An 18,225-nucleotide genomic window follows, 5' to 3' on the forward strand; every position below is an offset into this window, starting at 1 on the left:
AACTTTTAAAAGATCACTTCCAGCACACTTCCTCAGGTTTACAAGACTATACAGAAGATACATTTTGCTATGCTTTTTTATTATTATTTGATCCAAATGCTTATAGTAGATTATTTTGAAATTAACTAAATAATGATCTCTTGCTTATTTTTGTTATAACATTAAAATAACTGTAAAGGTTAAAGACTCCATATAACATGATTCGGTCATGTAAACAGAGAAGTGCTGTAACACATTAGCCCATAAAGCTGCCTAGAAAGCTCTGTTCTCTATGAGTAAAAATATATATATAGAGAGAGACACTTATCTCATAGAACTGGAAGGGACACTGAAGGGTCATTGAGTCCAGCCCCTGCCTTTACTAGCAGGATGAAGTACTGATTTTTTGCTCCAAAACCCTAAGTGGCCCCCTCAAGGATTGAACTCACAACCCTGGGATTAGCAGCCCAATGCTCAAACCACTGAACTATCCCTCCCTCCGAAAAAATCAGAGCTGTTGAAGCAAAACAATATTTGTTTTATTGACAGATTTTAGTGTTATGTTACCTACCAATAGGTTCCATTTGCAGTTTACATCCCAGAGTAACTGCTTATTAAACACATTGTTTATTTGAAAACTATGATGCTAATAAGAAGCGCTCATATTAGTACGGTCTGATTTATAGCTTTTGGGTTGTTGTTTTTTTATCCTAAGGGACTGAACTTCTGAAACTCCAAAACTTTCCTCTGTTATTTACTAAGGAGATTCCAAAGAAAGTTTATGTTCTTTTTGTTTCGTGTATGAGAAATTTGTCCAATAATAAACAGCAGCTATATTGCTATCATAAATAACTGTAGCTGCCTGTGATAGAAAGTAACGTTCAACACTGGAGTCCATTTCATACGCAACCAGTTATCCTCTAATAATCCTGCAAAAATATTGTACTTTTGCTGTATTAGTATAATTTCTTGTTATAAATGTTGCCGTCACTATTGTATCACAGCATTAGCATATTAAGCCCAAAGGGAAGGAAGAAAGAAATTCCAACATAATTTGCAGTGTTCCAGGAAAGCACCTGTTTCTCTTATTCTCTGAGGATTTCTGACGTTGGACTCCTCAATAAACTCATATTAGGATAATCCAAATGGAATTAATTACATTTACATATCCCCAAATGTATAACAAACAGAGCAGTGCTTAAAGTGCAGTGGCTGTATTGCAAAGAAATGCATCATTTATTGGTGTGGTTTACAGTACTTGTGATAGGTTGTTTTAAATACACTGTATGGACTGTCTCTCCTTGGTCACCAATTAACGGAACAACTTTGCCAACAGTTGAATGCACAAATATAGTTATTGGCAGGCAGAGTTGCATCGATTCCATTGGGACTGCATGTAACTCACTATGCTTATTATTATTTACATTACAGAAGCACACAAGCCGAAATTTAGGGTTAGAGCCCACTAGTCCTAGGCATAGTAAAAACATGTAGTAAAAAAATTATTGCCCTAAAATGCTAAACAACCTAAGATAAGGACAACATGCCACTGGTGCATGAAATCAAACAAGCAAGGGTTGGGGAGATGAGGATGAAGTATCAATAATATGAGAACCTATTTATGCAGACTAGCTGCATGGACAATTTTGCTGTCCTCTGGCAGTAATTGCGTTAAAGACTAGACCCCAACTTTAGTATACAGATTGGCTTGTGAAAGAGCAGAAAGAGAAGCGACTGTATTTTTATTACGTTAACATATATCCATCACACATAACTATCGCAAACAACTTGTTTCTTATCCACCTGTGTATATCCATGCACACAAACAGATCATTCTATGGGAAGGCTTGTTTGTATCTTATTCTGAAATATACAAAAGTGAAGGAAAACCCAAAGGTGGCACATACATGAATGAAGCAATACAGCTGCATTTGGTATACTGCATCCAAATCACATGTACCTGTGGAATGGAGTTTAGATGGAGTCAAATATTGCTGCTCTATTTTGGAGCCTTTCAGATTGGAAACTGGCTGAGAAAATTCATCTTACATCTCTGGATTTTGACATCATCCATTTCAGATGAGGAATATGGAGAAGAGGCAGATGACCTCTTGGAACAAACAAAATTCCTCTTTTTGTAGAATCCTTACAATAGTAATGGCTGAAGAAAAAGAAATGCATAAACTGGATGATACTACATTCTCCATGCTTCTCTGAGCCATCAGCAACTTTACAAATTAATATTTCTTTCAAAATTTCTATCTAGTTAGACAAGTAAACTGAAAGGGCATCAGATGTAAAACCCATTAGAACATCCTAAAGAAGGAGATTTCTGTCTAATAAATCTGTTCCCATCTCCCTAAACTTAGTGTAACAGTACAGCTCACTGTGCCTCTCCAAACAAGCACCATTTATTAAAATCAAATTGCCAATGGAAATTTTCACCGTTCTACACAAAAATGTAGAATTTTCTCCACAATCCCATAAATGTCCGCAGCCCAGGGTAGACACGATTCAATCCTGGGACAGTAGCAGAGAGTGTGTGTGTGTGTCAATCCTGGGACAGTAGCAGAGAGAGAGTGAGAGTGAGAGTGAGAGTGAGAGTGTGTGTGTGTGTGTGTGTGTGTGTGTGTGTGTGTGTGTGTGTGTGTGTGTGTGTGTGAGTGAGTGAGTGAGTGAGAGAGAGAGAGAGAGAGAGAGAGAGAGAATCTGCTATATCATGGGTTAGGAAGAGAAACCATATACCACTGGATGGAGGAGATTCCCAGCTTTTAGCCCAGGAAGATGTCAAGATAATAGTTGACATTTTTAGGTATAAAAGGTTACTTGGGACCAATTTTATGGCTCCCTGAAAATCTTGTACCATTGTGAATATAATAACTAAGGCACTTGGTTTACTGGCAAAGGGTACGAAAAATAACCCCAATAAAAATGGTTTAACATTTTCTAAAATAATTTTTTGTAATGTGCTATATAAAGAATATATTTGGATGAACCTGCAAAACTCACCTGTGCTTTACCACTTATATTACATCCATCCCAGAACTTTTATACCGCACCAAACAGTCTTATTCTATGGATGTGATTTATAAAAATGGAGCAGATAGCAATGACTAGTTAAAATTACCCAACACTCCCCATGATAAGAACCTGTTTTTAGTTTCTTATAATTTGACAAACTTGAACCATTTGGGCTGAAATCTCCCATGCCTCAGGCTGAGTATTTTTGAAAAAATTTCAGCAAAAACAGGTACGCCATTTCTCGGAACGAGGTTCAGAAATAGGACTTTGTTCTGTCCATGTTAAAAGAAAAAAAAGCTACAACTGTTTCACTGAGAACCTCTAGTGCCTTTGTTGTTTGGAGCTGGAACTTTGAATTTGGCAGGGGCATTGCCCTGAGGTCAGAGATATGCCTTCTGCTAGCACTCTGAAAATTCACCCAAATTTGGCCATGTTATAAGCTCCCTCTGAAAAATCTCAATTTACACTTGCTTAGTAGAGACTTGTTAGTTCGGCGGCTTAATTCTTTGAAGAGTCCATCTGCACTGATCATGCTCCACCTCTTCATAGCTCCTATGTGCCATTCTGAGAGTATGAGTGAGCATGCTGCAACTGGGGCTGCATGAGCTGAACAGGACTTTCCCTCTGATTGCTCCTCCTGGTTGCCAGGGAGCCAGTGTAGCACAGAGCACAGGAACTGACAGCAGGGAGATGGCCTCTCCTGTGCTCTCAATACTCTCACTACTGGCGCCCAGGCAGAGGAGGAAATAAGCACACTGAAATGCAGCGGGGCACAGAGCCAGGCTTGAGGGGTGGTCAGCTGGCAGACTGAAGCAAAGAATGAGGGAGAGATTGGGAAAAGTACAGGCTGAAGGTGCCAGGGAAAGGAGGAGTGGGGATCATAAGTGCTGGAACTAGGGGTGCAGCCATACCTCCTGGCTTGAAGTGGTTTCCATTAGATGCAGGGTTTATAGCTTGGTTCAATGACTCTCAGCACTCCCACTTGTACAAATTGTTCCACCACCCCTGGTGGAGGGCGAGGAGTGCTTGGGGCAGAAGAATCTGTGATCACGAGAGAATGCTCCTCTCAGACTCTGGAACCCAGGATTGTGTGTTCCAACGTTCCTCTGCTGTATTTAATGGCTGTGAAACCCACTGGCAAAACACATGCCTCATCTCCCTTTAGTGGCTAGTCCACACAGCGCGTGAGAACCTTCTACTGCTATCGGTTACTTTGTTAGCTCAAATGACAGAGGTCTGTGCTGTGAGGCTAAAGGATCTAATCCTGCTGAAGAGCAAGCAGGGAGTGGAGGAGAGGGCGAGATTCAGAAATGACTAAGTAGGGGAAACCAAAACTAAGATCACATATTCCCAACAGTAAAAATAAAAACACAATAAAATCTGACACTCTTCCAGTCCTGGTGTTGTGTCTGTGCCAGGCAGGTGTCCTCGAGGAAAGGCTGCTCTAATTTATACTGGCTGAAAATGCCCCGTAGGGCCAAGAGCATAGCTGAGGATCAGAGTGGTAGAGTGGCATCCTAGCCATGCCCTCCCCCCTCTCCCCTCTTCCAGACATTCAGCCTCCCCCTACCAGCCCCCAGAGTGCTAAAGTGACCCTCTGCGTGTGTGTTATGTCAGCAGCAGGGCCAGTTTATGCCAGGATGGCAACACAAAGCAGCTGACCACACCAGACCATCTGGCCCACATGGCTGGGAATACTTTGAAGCAGATGGCTGCCTATTAAGTGTCTCTCTTTTGCATCTTTACTGTAAGTTGTGCACCTACACACCTATATTAAACATACTGCAATCTGAAGTATGGTGCTTCAGAGTTGGAATGGAATGACCCATCAGGAGTTAAGAGGAGAAAATACCCCCTTATGCGCTCACTGGGCTACTCCATTCCTACCTTCATGTGTACAAGAATCAGGGCCAAAGGGCTAAGAAATTCTCAGAACTCCTCTCTTGGATTCTTAGGTAAGTCAGCAGAAATCTTCACAAGGAGAAGGAAGTTGGGAGATATATATAAATATTTACGATGATGTTTATTTCCCCCACATGCCCCATGCAGTAAGCTGTATGTTCTCTCTGTTGAAAAGCCTCCATAATCTGCATAGCACTCAACCGGGTTGGTGTGTCATTTGTCCCCTAGATCATTTACAAAATAATGGAACACACTGCTGCTTTACTGTGTGCTCTTCCAAGCACAATCCTATTTGTTAGCACTTAGTGGGAGTGTGGGATGGCTTTGTGCAGAACTATCTGTTCTAGCAGGTTTATATCTGAAGGTGACAGGAATGGATCAGATCAGTGTGTTCCATGCTATCGAGGTGTGAGTCTCAGACTGAGAAGTACACTGTGGTGAGGCACATTTGTACCCATTTGTGTTCCAGTAGAACAGCTTTTAAGAGATTCTCTTACACTAACCCTCACTCTAGGTTGTTAATAAGGGAACTAGGTAGATTGGGAATTTTTTTTCCCGCGGGGGCAGGGGGAGAGATATCTAATGTAGTGAGTATAGTTTACGTCATAAGTTATTTGGGAGAGAATTTTGAGATGACTTCATGCACAAATGACCATAAGAGGGAAAAAAAAAATAATTGATGCCACAATAGCCAGGAGCAAAGGAGCTGAGACCTTGTGAAATATTCAGAACTGTGTAAGTAAGGGGAACTAAAACTAAGATCATGCAGTCCCAGTGGTGAGACAACCTCCCACATGCATCAGACAGTGGGTGCCAATGTTAGCCAGTGCTACTGGGGTCAAAATGCAACCTCTCTTATTCAGGACACAGTGTCCTGAAAAATGTGGTACCTCTCTGGGAGATGGAGCTAGAAAACAGTTTCCAACCTGCTGCAAACGTGACCACTCTCCTCTTCACTTTCACACCATCCATGGTCTTTACTCTTTAGGAGGGGAGGCAGTGCATCATGGCAATCCTATGGCTGTAGTGCATCATGGGAGATAAAATACAGTTGGGGGAGTCCAACCTACAGAGGAGAATGAGAACAAGAGGCACCTGAATGACAATTTCCATAAGGGAGGACTTTCAGAATCTAAATATTATCTAAATATTTCACTGGAAATTTTAAGTTTTCCATAGAACATTTCTATGAAAACAAAATTATTTTCATTTTAGAAAAAAAATTTCCATGGAGAAAATCCCCATTTTTTGACCAGCTCTAGTGCGAATCAAGATTAATTCGGCTATGCACCAGTAAGAGGATACTCTCACATTGACTCTGTCTGTCTGTGTGTATGAGTGAGTGAAAAGGAGGATGAATATGCACAGGAGTCTGTTTGGCAACAAACACTATGGGGCAAACTGTGCTTTGCTTTTTACCTTTGTTGTTTTCCATCATTGTGACACATGCACAGGCAATTCCTGTTCTTATCTCTGTGGCTATGAGGAGCCAGATAGCAGCAGAGCAGGTTTTGGTGTCCAAGATGAGAGGGAGGCAGAATTTGGCCATGCATGGGATAACCAGGGAATTAGCACACCCTGTGAAGCATGGAACTGGACCTTCATGCAAGCTTCTTATGAGGCAACATGCAGGGAAACTGGGTCAGAGGGACTGGGGAAGGTGCAGAGGGTCCACCACTGCATGGATTCTCTGGTTCCCCACGTGCAGTGGGAATGTAAAGGCTACTCTACTCCAGTGTAATTGCCATATTCTGTGGAACATTTCCAAAACTGCTCCCTGGCTTTGCTTTGTTCTGTGCTTTCCTCCTTCAAGTCTACCCAGAGCCCATAAAACTTGGGTTACCAGGCGTAGGATATGGCCATTGTCCAGGCTGTTGTTTCTGTAACTTTGTTGCATTGCCACCGTGTGTTTGAAAATAAATAAAAACACAAGTATAGCGGAGCTCTTAAACAATTCACATCCTGGGTAGAAGCCAGTGTTGATTTCTTTAACCTGAGAGTGACTCCTGACTTTCTATATAGGTCGTGTGTCTGAGTAACAGCAGTGGAAATTTGTCTTTGAGAGCTTTCTCTATCACTCACCAAGGTTCTGGAGTACATTCACATCTCTCCATAAGAGCCCTGAAGAAGCTGTATTGAAAAGCCTAGTTCCCATTAGCTAATCTGTGAAATTGTCTGAGAGACTGACATATGGGTATACAAACACATGCATCATGTTGGTTGACCTTTGCTACCCAGCTTCCTAGCTGCAAAATATAGATCAGAGACAGCAGAGTTAGACGTGAAAGCCTTGATATTTTCTCCCTGTTTAACTTACCTCAACTTAGAATGAGTTTGCAGCATCTGAATTTTTTTAGTTTGTATGTGGCACTGTACGGAATGAAGAGAATTATGACAGAGGAAGACTAAGTGCCAAATATTCAAGGGGTGCCCACTAATTTTGGATGCCTGCCTTGATATTTGGAGCAGCTGAGAACCCACAATTCCAGAAGAAGTGAACAGGTGTTGCCAGTGCATAGCAACAGAGGCTTCTGCAGTCAAATGTATGCAAACATTTAAAGTTACAGCTTGTAGCAACATCATCCACAATATAAGTCTGGTGACTAAATACCCTGCTGCCTACAGTTTCCCACACACCTTATCACAGGCATTAAAAACAATCTCCCTGAGAGTGAGGAAGGAGTTCTTATTTAGTAATTTGTCTGAGATGCCAGGGATGCAATTCCTGTAGCTGCTCCCAGCAAAATGGCACCATTCTCCCTCCTGGAGAGATCACTGCTAGCGAAGAAATGATGTTGGTAATTAATTCAAGTAAATGTAAGATAATTAGCAACTCTAAAGCTTCTAAGAGGATCAAATATGAAATGGGCCTGAGCTACAAAACTTAGAACCAGGTAAAATTTTTTCCAAAGTATCAGGATGGTTTAGAAGGGCACCTAAGACAAAGACTTTAGCTTTTCAGCTGACTGTCCTGACCTACTAGAACATCAGAGACAGTTACTCAAAAGATACCTGATAAGACTTTGTAAGGATCTGAGGAAGAAGTGGAGTAATACCTGATCAGATGTAGTCTCCTGCAAAGAACTCCTCTGCTGATCGCATTAAGAACAAATGACAGGAACATTCAGAAAGCAGCATTTAAATTCAGCAGCTGCTGGCATGTGATGGAGCTTGGCCTGAGCCCTATCTTACTACCACTGCTTTCCATACAACCTGAAGAGCTAATGGAGATCCACCAGCATCATGCTAAGGAACTAAAACCCAGGAGCAGGAATTCTGCCCAGATGATAGAGAATAATGCTTTTCAAAGGTATATTTACAATTGTTCATGCTTTTCAAGGAATGAACGGGTTCACTTTGGTTGGAGCTTTATATAGTTTTTCTCCTTTCTGGTCCATCAAAGGTAAGTTGTTAAATCGGGTATAACAAACTGATATATTCAGTTTAAATGATAGTTTGCTGCTGCCAGAGGATGCCAAGAAAAGCCTGCTTTGGAATCTGAGATTAGGTATCTGCAATTTAGCACTATGAAAGAGTTTCTGCAAAGCAGCTGGGAAGCCCTCTTGGCCTAAAAACCTTGTTATGAAGTTAGGTGAAAGGATGGAGATGTTTTTCTGAGTTAGCCTCAGACGAGGAAATATGGGAAAATATGCTATTCTCATCATTAGCTAGGCTATACTCACCTACTGCAGCAGCAAATTGCAGAATCTTTTCAGAATCAATACTATGGCCAGACCATTGCTACAGGAGTGGCAATGTACTCCAGTGAATACTATTGGTTTTGATTGACTCCTAATGCTTAGGGCTCGTTTTTCATCTTTGTTTAACCACATTATATATCACAATCATGTTGGGGTAGTGACTAGCATATTTCTAGTGACAAGGTGTAAATGGGTCCACACACAACAGGTTATGTCTTTCTGGCTAAATCTGACAATTAGCTCTTATCCCATTTGTCAGTTGTTCCCATTGTGTTTCTCCCCCAACCTCCCCACCCTCACTTCCATGCCTCAAGGTGCTTGCTCTTCTTAACTCAGCCCTCCAGCCAGGTCATGATACAGTCCTCCCCTTTTGAGGTAACAAGGTCCCACTGAACAGAGCCGCCCGGGGGGCGGGGGGGGAAGTGGGGCAATTTGCCCCAGGCCCCAGCCTCCGCAGGGCCCCTCACGAGAACGGCCGAGGCTCCCTCCCCAGCCCGACCCCGCCTCCGCCCCTCTCCCGGAGCCTCAGCACTTCCAGGAGCATCCCTGAACAGCTGCAGCATGGCTCCGGCAGGGCCTGAGCTCCTCCCCGCTCAGAGCCGCGTGGTAAGGGGGTGGGGCTGTGAGCTCCAGGCCGAGTGGAGGGAGCTCAGGCCCCGCTGGAGCCACGCTGCAGCGCTTTTCAGGGATGCTCCTGGATGCGGTGCGCTGAGGCCCTGGGTGAGGGGGGAGCTGGGGGTAAGGGGCCGGGGGTGGTTGGATAAGGGGCAGGGAGTCCCGGGGACAGTTAGGAGACAGGGAGGGGGCAGAGGTTGGGGGGGCGGTCAGGGGACAGGGAATGGGGGGGTTGGATTGTGGGCTTCCGGGGGTCTGTCAGGACTCAGCGGGGGGGTGGGTGGATAGGGGTCAGGGCAGTCGGGGGGCAGGAAATGGGTGGGGGTCGGATAGGGGGCAGGGCCAGGCTGTTTGGGAGGCACAGCCTTCCCTACCCTAAAGCTCATTCAGCCGTTTGAGGCTTGCAGAAGAGCCAAGCTGTTAGCTTTTCCATTAGGGCTACCATCCCTTTCACTTCTCAAATGCCAAATTATAGTCTATATTTAATTTCACTGCCATAGAGAGATTCATGTCAGAGGAGGATAGCTTCATTTAAAATTAGCCACTGGGGAAGGGATCACATAAGAAGAGCAATATCCTACACCACCTACCTCCTTCCCAACCCTACTAAGGGAGACCCCTCCCTCCCCTGCATTCCCTGAGGCTTCAGAGGTTCTCAAACTTTTGTACTGGTGACCCCTTTCACATAGCAAACCTCTGAGTGCGACACCCCCCCCCTATAAATTGAAAACACTTTTTTATATATTTAACACTATTATAAATGCTGGAGGCAAAGCAGGGTTTGAGGTGGAGGCTAACAGCTCACGACCCCCAGTATTAACCTCGTGACCCCCTGAGAGGTCCTGACCCCCAGTTTGAGAACCCCTGGGTTAATTTAATTTTAGCACCCTGTGTCCATTCACATGCATGTGCTATTTTGAGTATTTCAGTTTTCAGAACATAGGCTCATCCCAGATTCTGGACAAGCTCAAATGCTCAGTTTGTGGAGTATGTACATAAGCTATACTAAAGACAAACCCACAGTAACCATCTCCAGTTTGTGAGGGACCCCATGGAGCCAGTCTCTAGGAAACAGATAAATGCATGGAGGTTAAGTCCATTAATGACTATTAGCCAGGATGAGTAAGGAATGGTGTCCCTAGCCTCTGTTTGTCAGATGGTGGAGATGGATGGCAGGAGAAAGATCACTTGATCATTACCTGTTAGATTCACTCCCTCTGGGGCACCTTGCATTGGCCATTGTCGGTAGACAGGATACTGGGCTAGATGGACCTTTGGTCTGACCCAGTATGGCTGTTCTTATGTTCTAATGGTCAGGGAAAGAAGTATGAAAAAGAACCATGATAACTGGGGCCTAGGCTTGCAATGTCACTGTAAGCAGATGATACGCAAGTCATGAGGACGGATGCTCCAATGGTTAGGGTGCCAGCCTGGCATTTAGGAGAGCCAGATTCAATTTTGTGCTCCTGAACAGGCTTCCTATAGGACCCTGGACAACTCACTTAGGCTCACACTAGTAAAGGTTATTTAGGCATTGCTCCGTTTAACACTGCAAGACCCAAGTGACTTAGGAGCCAAAGTCTCATTGAAGGGCAACGGGACTTAGGCCTTGCAATGCTGAGTGGAGTAATGCCTAAATACCTTTAAAAAACCAGGCCTTAGCCTCTCCATACCATAATCCCTTATCTGCAAAATGGGGATAGCAGCACTTCCCTACATCACAGGGGTGTCATATGGTGCTTAGAGATTGTGAGGCACTCAGAAACTATGGTTATGAGGGCCATATACGTATTGTACCTTTGATTGATAGATCTTAAATACAAGTACATGACAAGCATACAGGTATTGGTAGGTTTTTGGCATTTGCTGGGTATTTTGTTCAGCTTCTTTATAGTGGATGCTGTACATTAATTAATACACTTTATTATGTCTCTTTAAGATGCACTATAAGCAAGAATAGCAGTACCACAGGTGCAATTCCCTCTGACCTACTACTATGTGATTACAGACATCCCTATTACCTGTGACAAATGCCACACCTAGCTAACTGTTCTGTTGCCTCCAATGCATTGCCTAATTCTTGTGCATTTATTTGAGCAGTTTTTTGTTCTGCCTGGCTATGAATAACATTCTGTTCATACCTTGTGCCCATCTGCCTCACAGAACTGCTGTCCCATTTTTCTGGTGATCAGCGCCATATGTATGACCTGATTCCTATGCAAGCTGAGCCTGGTTCTCACTGCTACCACTCTTTGCTCTGTAAATGGATGTATGTTATGGAGGCTCTAGGAAGTCCATATGCAACATATGCCCAGTGAAAGGACATCAAATTCTGTGGCTGCATTGCTAAATACATGGTTTTTCTCTTCTACTGGTGCACTGCTGGCTACTTATCCCATGCTGTGTAGCATCACTCTTTCAAAGTCACTGTCCTTATTGTTTGCCGCTCACCCAAATTAATTGTATCAGATTTTATAGCACTAGTCTTTCTGTTCCAGAGAGAGCTGCAAGGCCTATTTAGTTGTTAGAAATGTGGGACAACAGCTCATAACAGGCAGTACCTCAGATAGTTTGTCTCCTATCTGACACCAGGTGGTACCCGTTCTTAGTTACTAATAGGTGGTATGTACCATTTTAGGTTGCCCTATGTGTTGACTTTTTGGCCCTGAGAATGACAACTGATCCCAAGGATGTGCTACTCTCTTATCTCTTCTATCCAGAGCTTGCCCAACCTATGCTGCTAGACTCTGGTACTGGCACTTTCTTCACAGTGGCAGTAAGAAGGGGTTCCTGAGTCAGACTCAGCATGGCCAGGAGTTCAACTTCACCTGCAAAACAGATAGCAGAACCTCCTATGACCTGCCATTCTCGTTCTGGACTGGGTCCTTTATTCCAGCTGGCTGACACCCGAGCCTACCACCTGGGTTTTTTAAAAATGGCAACAATAGCATCAGTTGAATGAGACACAAGTAGTTCTGCAGAGCTCTGCATGTGTCCTTTCGCACCGACCTGTTGAGACTCCATCTGCACGGACACCCATAACTGAGCATTAAAAAAAATAAATCTGCCAACATTGCAATTTTTCCATCTGAAAATGGAAGGTTCCATCATGCACCCATGCTTGCAGAGCTGCAGGCGCCCACTGGAAAATATAGCCCCAAATCTCTAGGCCCTGTAAGCCATTATGATCCCTTAAACACAGAGGGCCTGCAAATGAGCACATTTTAAACAGTAAACAAACACCGTAATGTTTTCTTCTAATCAGAATAACGTTGTTCTCAAGCAAATTAATTTCCATGGTTCATTGTATGGTTTGTATGTAAAGACCTCATGACTGGGACTGCAAGGGAGAAGTCTCACTGAAAGCTTACATTTGCCCTTTATCACACTGTTTTGCTTAGTATTCTATAAATAGATTGTGTGTAGTGTGTTTCCTTTTAGCCTCATAACTATTAACTGGTTTCTGATTGGCTTTTGGAAATCTGAAGAAAATCACCAGAGAATGTTGTAACTGTATTTGATAGAAGTTCACAAGTGGATTAATTTCAAAACTGGGCTCATTTGGCACATTTTGAAAATATGTATTAATCAGAGCTGTTTGTAATAGCTTCATCTCCTCCTGCATTAGAAATCAGGAGTCTGAATAGCTTGGTTTCTGCAATCTGAGTTTAGTTACAGTTAGGCTGGGATCTATTTTTAGCAACAAACTGTTTCCCTGAGACAGATTCAGCTGCTCATTAACATTGGAAGTTTTCTCTCAAAAAATGTATTATAAGACTCCCTTTCAGCTCTGACAAAGCCTATCCGTTAAAACATAAAACTGTGTTCTACAGAGAGAAATATTTTACTATTCGTCTTGTCATTTCTTGGTGGTAATAAATGCACCACAAATAAGCTGTTTCTTTTCCCTTAACTATCTTAGTTATTACTACTATAAACTATCACCTTAAAGAGATAGGAGAGCCTGTTAGTGTTCATGGATTTAGAGATTAAAGGAGAGAGGCAGAAATTAATGGATTTTCTGAGTTGAGTTACAGTAAAATATAGGGTATATGGAAATTATAAAGGGATCGTTTTAACACTATTTGGCTATCTTCTCAATACATAAGCTGAGAGACTCCTCAGCAATGACCCCTTTTGATGAGGTAGGTTACTGGAGTGCTGGTGTCCAAACTGGGGTCGTCCGCTGGGTGATCTGTCAAACAGTGGGTGGTCTTATGGTCAAGGCACAAGACTGTAGCAGGTAGACCTGAACTCTGAGCTCTACCACAGACTTCCGGTGTGGCTGTGTGCAAGTCTCTTGTCCTGTGTGCCTGCCTTTTCTCATTTCTAAAATGGGGATACCACTACTTACCTCTCTCAGGATGTTGTGGGGCTTAAGAACCTCCTATAATATTTTTAACCCTCATTTTTCAAAAACAATGAAGTTCATGGTAAGGGGCAAATCCTTCCCCCTTTTCCGTTGCCACAAAGGGCCTTGACCCAGTGGACCTGGTGCAGTTACAAGTGCAGAAGAGGTGGGGATTTCAGAACCCTGCACTGGTGGAATTTTGCCTCCACAAAAATGCTGTTCCCGTCCCTCATTCTCGTCCCAAAAGCAAGTCAGAGAGGAGCTGTGGGCAAGGATGGTTGCAGTTTCTGTGTTGTGACAGCACTGCCAGGAGAAGAGCAGAGGTAGCCCCAACAAGTCCTACTGTTTCTGCATGGGTAGGAGGGAGATCTGTGGCAAAGCAGCTTCACTGGCTGCCATCCCCCCTTTCCTCATCCCATTTGCTTCTGCACCCCGTTATCCAGTCCATGGTTTCTGACAGCATAGCCTTCCATTTATATCAGGCAATCACAGTGCTTCCCTTTCCCTCCCCACCCTTTCCCTACTTAGCAGATACCTTGGAACAGAAGCACAGGCCCTCTTCCCTCCTAATCCATCCCTGATTTTCTGCAGACCATTGATATTGTTTCCCACAGCAGCTGCCTGTTCTCCAGAGGCAGATGCTGCTGTTCCTACTTCCCAGCTGATGATCACAACTAGGCAGGCTGCAAAAGAGAAGGAAAAAAAGGACTTAGTTTTTTGTTGTTTGTTTGTTTTTTCCCTTGGAGGTGGGGAGAGATACAAATCCAAATGATAGTTGTGTGTATTTTTCACTCAGTTTCTCCCCACTGTAACATTTTAAAGATTGCTGAGAAGCGGTCCCTATAGATCAAAGCAGAGGAGCATGGCAAGACTGGCACTGCTGCTTGTGCTCTACCTGTTCTCCAGGTTAACAGAAGATTTCAGAATTCAACCCCTTTCAGAAGCACCAAAATCACTAGTCGGACAAACTACAGATACTCCCATACAAAGGAGGCTGTTCATTTAGTGTTATTATTTCTATTTATAAATACTTACATGGCACTTATATATTACTGTCATCCCAGTGCACAAGTCTCTAATTGCATTATAACATTTACACAAAATACAGGACAAAAATATTACATTTACAAAACCCTAAGCATTAAGAATAGAAGAGACTGGTTAAGGTAATTAACCCAAATATTCTATTATTGCTGACCACTTTGTGTTCTAGTTGCTAGAAACCTTCTCATCTCTTTCAAAAGAGCTAACATCCAAAATTATAAAATGCCAGACTATTGATAATGATATTTGATAGGGATTTTTTAAATCCCGCAGCTATTGTGATGTAAACAGAAACACTAATGATACATAATGCTAATAAATGTGTTAGTTTACAATGTTTTCAAAGTATCCAATGTATTTTGATCCATATCTACCTAAAGTTTCAAGCAGTAAAACCTTCTGAAAGATAAAGTGTTAGCTGCTCTAAAATATTTTTTAGAAAGTTACTTTTAGCCTCTTTGAATTCCCAGACCATTGAATAAATTTGAACCTTATGAACCTTTACCCTGAGAGCAAGCAGTGTAATTTTGGTTATGCTCAACAGCTGCTTTCCTGCTTAACTACAAGAATGAAATCCCACTTTAATTGAAAATATGAATGCAACCTTAACTGTTCATTATGATGTCACCAAAAATACCTACAGTATGTGTAAGAATTGCACACGCACACACAAACACAATATCATAACAGTACATATAGGTGCGCCTATGTTTGACTTAGAAAACAAGGTCAAGTGAAAAAATACTATTCCCTGATATAAAGGAGCCTTCCTGGCTCACCTTCATTGAAATCACACAGTTGGTTCTAAATTCTTAAACTACTGTCTGTAATTCTGACCTCTTGATGCTAAGCAGTTTAAAAACTATTTCTCTGAGCCACTGAACTGGCATAAGCAAAAGGTCTTCGGAGTGATGGCTCTGAGCGTTAAATGGAGATCATTTCATTTCAAACTTCAGTAGACTTGCAGGGCGGCAGCAGTCTTCCCTTGGAATTTGCCTTGCTTTTGTTGATTTTGTTTCAACGGTAATGTTATTTTAACATGGATTTGAGTGTTTAGTTTCATTACAATGATATCTATAGTACTGCACCACAAACGGCACAACATTCCTCAAATATTTTATAGAATGCATCAGCTCAATTTGGAACAAAAGCAGTTGTTTTGGATGCATCAATGCAGACTATCCACTGATCCAAGTTGTCTGCTTCTTAGTGCCATTCCTAAACAGAATTGGCTGGGCTTTTCAGTTGTTGTTTTCCTTCTATCAGAGTTGGCATCAGAAAGCTCCATACTCATCTGACACAAACCTGAAAATTATACCCTGTGGGTCAAATTTTGCTCCATTACACTATCATATTAATCCCCCAACCAGGAGAATTAAGTGTATATATATATTCTTATATTTATCCTTAATAAAATAATCAGCTCCTGCATTTACATAGTGTCTTTCAAACCAAAGGATCCCAAAACACAATAGAAACTTAATCTGATATACAAACTATATATAGGGGTGACTTCACCAACCACTAAATCTGATTGCGTACAGTTACCACTACTCTGGGTGTTGTCAGGGTACTGGTGAATGCTACTTAGGGACACAAATATGTGCAGATTGTGTGTACACAACTCTATGCATGCAGTTCTGAAATTTTGTGCTGCACTGTTTTTAAAACTCCAGTCTGGACGTTCCATATATGCTAGATGGTCACAACCCTTACTCTGCGGTGCAGGGCGCGATGTCCCACACACACACGCTTCCTCTTTCCCCAGCTCAGATTGTGACTCTGGCTTTACTGGGCAGAGGAAGGGCTACTCTGCAGACACAGTTCCCCACTGTAAGCAAGTGGGCTGGGTGGAGTCAGAGGCAAGGGAGAAATGGCAGTAGCCCTAGCTCCACCCTCCATACTCACTGGTCAGAGTAGCTGCATAGGCACACAGAGGGGAGAAAAGACGGTTACTCACCATAGTAACTGTTGTTCTTCGAGATGTGTTGCTCCTATACATTCCAGTTAGGTGTGCGCGCCGCGCGTGCACGGCTCTTCGGAAGATTTTTACCCTAGCAACTCCGGCGGGCCGGCTGGGCGCCCCCTGAAGTGGCGCCGCTATAGCGCAGGATATATACCCCAGCCGGCCCGTCCGCTCCTCAGTTCCTTCTTGCCGGCTACTCCGACAGTGGGGAAGGAGGGCGGGTCTGGAATGGATAGGAGCAACACATCTCGAAGAACAACAGTTACTACGGTGAGTAACCGTCTTTTCTTCTTCGAGTGATTGCTCCTATGCATTCCAGTTAGGTGATTCCCAAGCCTTACGTAGGCGGTGGGGTCGGAGTTAGATGTTGCAGAACGCAACCGCTAAGCCAGAGGCTGCAACAGCTCTGGACTCCCGGACCAATGAGGCAAAGGTGTGGACCGAGGACCAGGTAGGTGTACAACACATCCCCCGAAAGGGAATGCGAGCCAGGAAGGCAGCTGAGAAGCGTGAGCCCTGGCGGAATGTGCAGCAAGGTGGCTCTATGGCACATGGGCCGAAACAGAAGAGCTGCAGATGCACAACGTCATTGAAGATGAAATCCTCTAGGAGGAGACAGGTATGCCCTTCGTCCGGTATGCCGGTACGATGAAGGTTGTGGGGGCGTTACGAGAGGGCTCTGTCCGCTAGATATAGATTGCGGACGCCCTGCACATGTCGAAGGAGGGCAACCGTTGCTCTCCTTGCACAGAGAGTGGCTTCGGAAATAAGACCGGAAGGAAGATATCCTGGTGGATATAAAAGGCCGACACCTCCTTGGGGAGGCAGGTCGGACGTGGTAATAACTGCCCTTGTCCTTGAGGAACACAGTATCCCTTGGGCCTATTGTGAGAGTCTGAAGCTCGGAGACTCGTGTGGCCGCAGGAAAGACTACAGGAAACTGCCTTGCAGGACAGTTATATCAATGAGCATGTTGACATTGGCTCAAATAGGGCAGTCATAAAACTGGGTAGAACCAGATTGAAGAGCCAGGTTTATGGCGGGGCCCCACTTGGGGGGGGGTGCATAAACGCTCCAAGCCCTGAGGAACCAGATGGAATGGAGCGGGATCTCGGCGGGAGAAACATTGCGCGTTTCGGAGCAGCATGAGAAACGCTTCCACTCGGCCAGATACTTTAATCGAATGGACGAATTTTCTACCACCCCGGAGAATCCCATAGAACCGAGGCCGAACAACGTAACTCGGATCGGTTTAGCCACGCAGGAGTCCTGCTGTGAGGTGCAGGGATTACAAGACCGGGTGGTGAAGGTTGTCGTGATTCCGCGTCATGGGGTCTGTGCCAAGAGGGTTGCTACCGAGAGGTGTAGCAACATGGTGTGCCAGTGCTGCCCAGGTTACACTGGAGCGAACCCGATCAGGGGCGCTCTGTCCCTGCGGAGTTTGAGCAGGACCTTGTGAACCAGCGGGGACAGTGGACAGCGTACGGCAGATGGCTGATCCATGGCCTCAGGAAAATCCTCCAAGACCGAGCCTGGGGAGAGGCCTTGGAATGAGGAGAATTTCTCTCCCTCTTTCCGTTCTCGCGAAAGCGAGGAGGGCTATGCGGGGGAAGACCCACTTCTGGAAAACGGAATAGATAAAGACG

At 43.9% G+C, this 18,225-nt stretch overlaps 1 long non-coding RNA gene across 1 annotated transcript in view; it reads right to left on the bottom strand.

The window, feature by feature from the left end:
• Positions 1-18,225, bottom strand: part of LOC123377052 — a 64,423-nt gene that overhangs the window by 27,685 nt on the left and 18,513 nt on the right. Inside the window, exons 2-4 of the long non-coding RNA XR_006582056.1 lie at positions 14,105-14,252; positions 5,829-5,968; positions 1,940-2,140 (exon numbers count right to left, since the gene is read on the bottom strand). This is a non-coding gene — a long non-coding RNA (uncharacterized LOC123377052). The remainder of the gene's footprint in view (positions 1-1,939; positions 2,141-5,828; positions 5,969-14,104; positions 14,253-18,225) is intronic.

This window comes from Mauremys mutica, chromosome 9 (assembly GCF_020497125.1).
Source record: "Mauremys mutica isolate MM-2020 ecotype Southern chromosome 9, ASM2049712v1, whole genome shotgun sequence".
Lineage (NCBI taxonomy): Eukaryota > Metazoa > Chordata > Testudines > Geoemydidae > Mauremys > Mauremys mutica.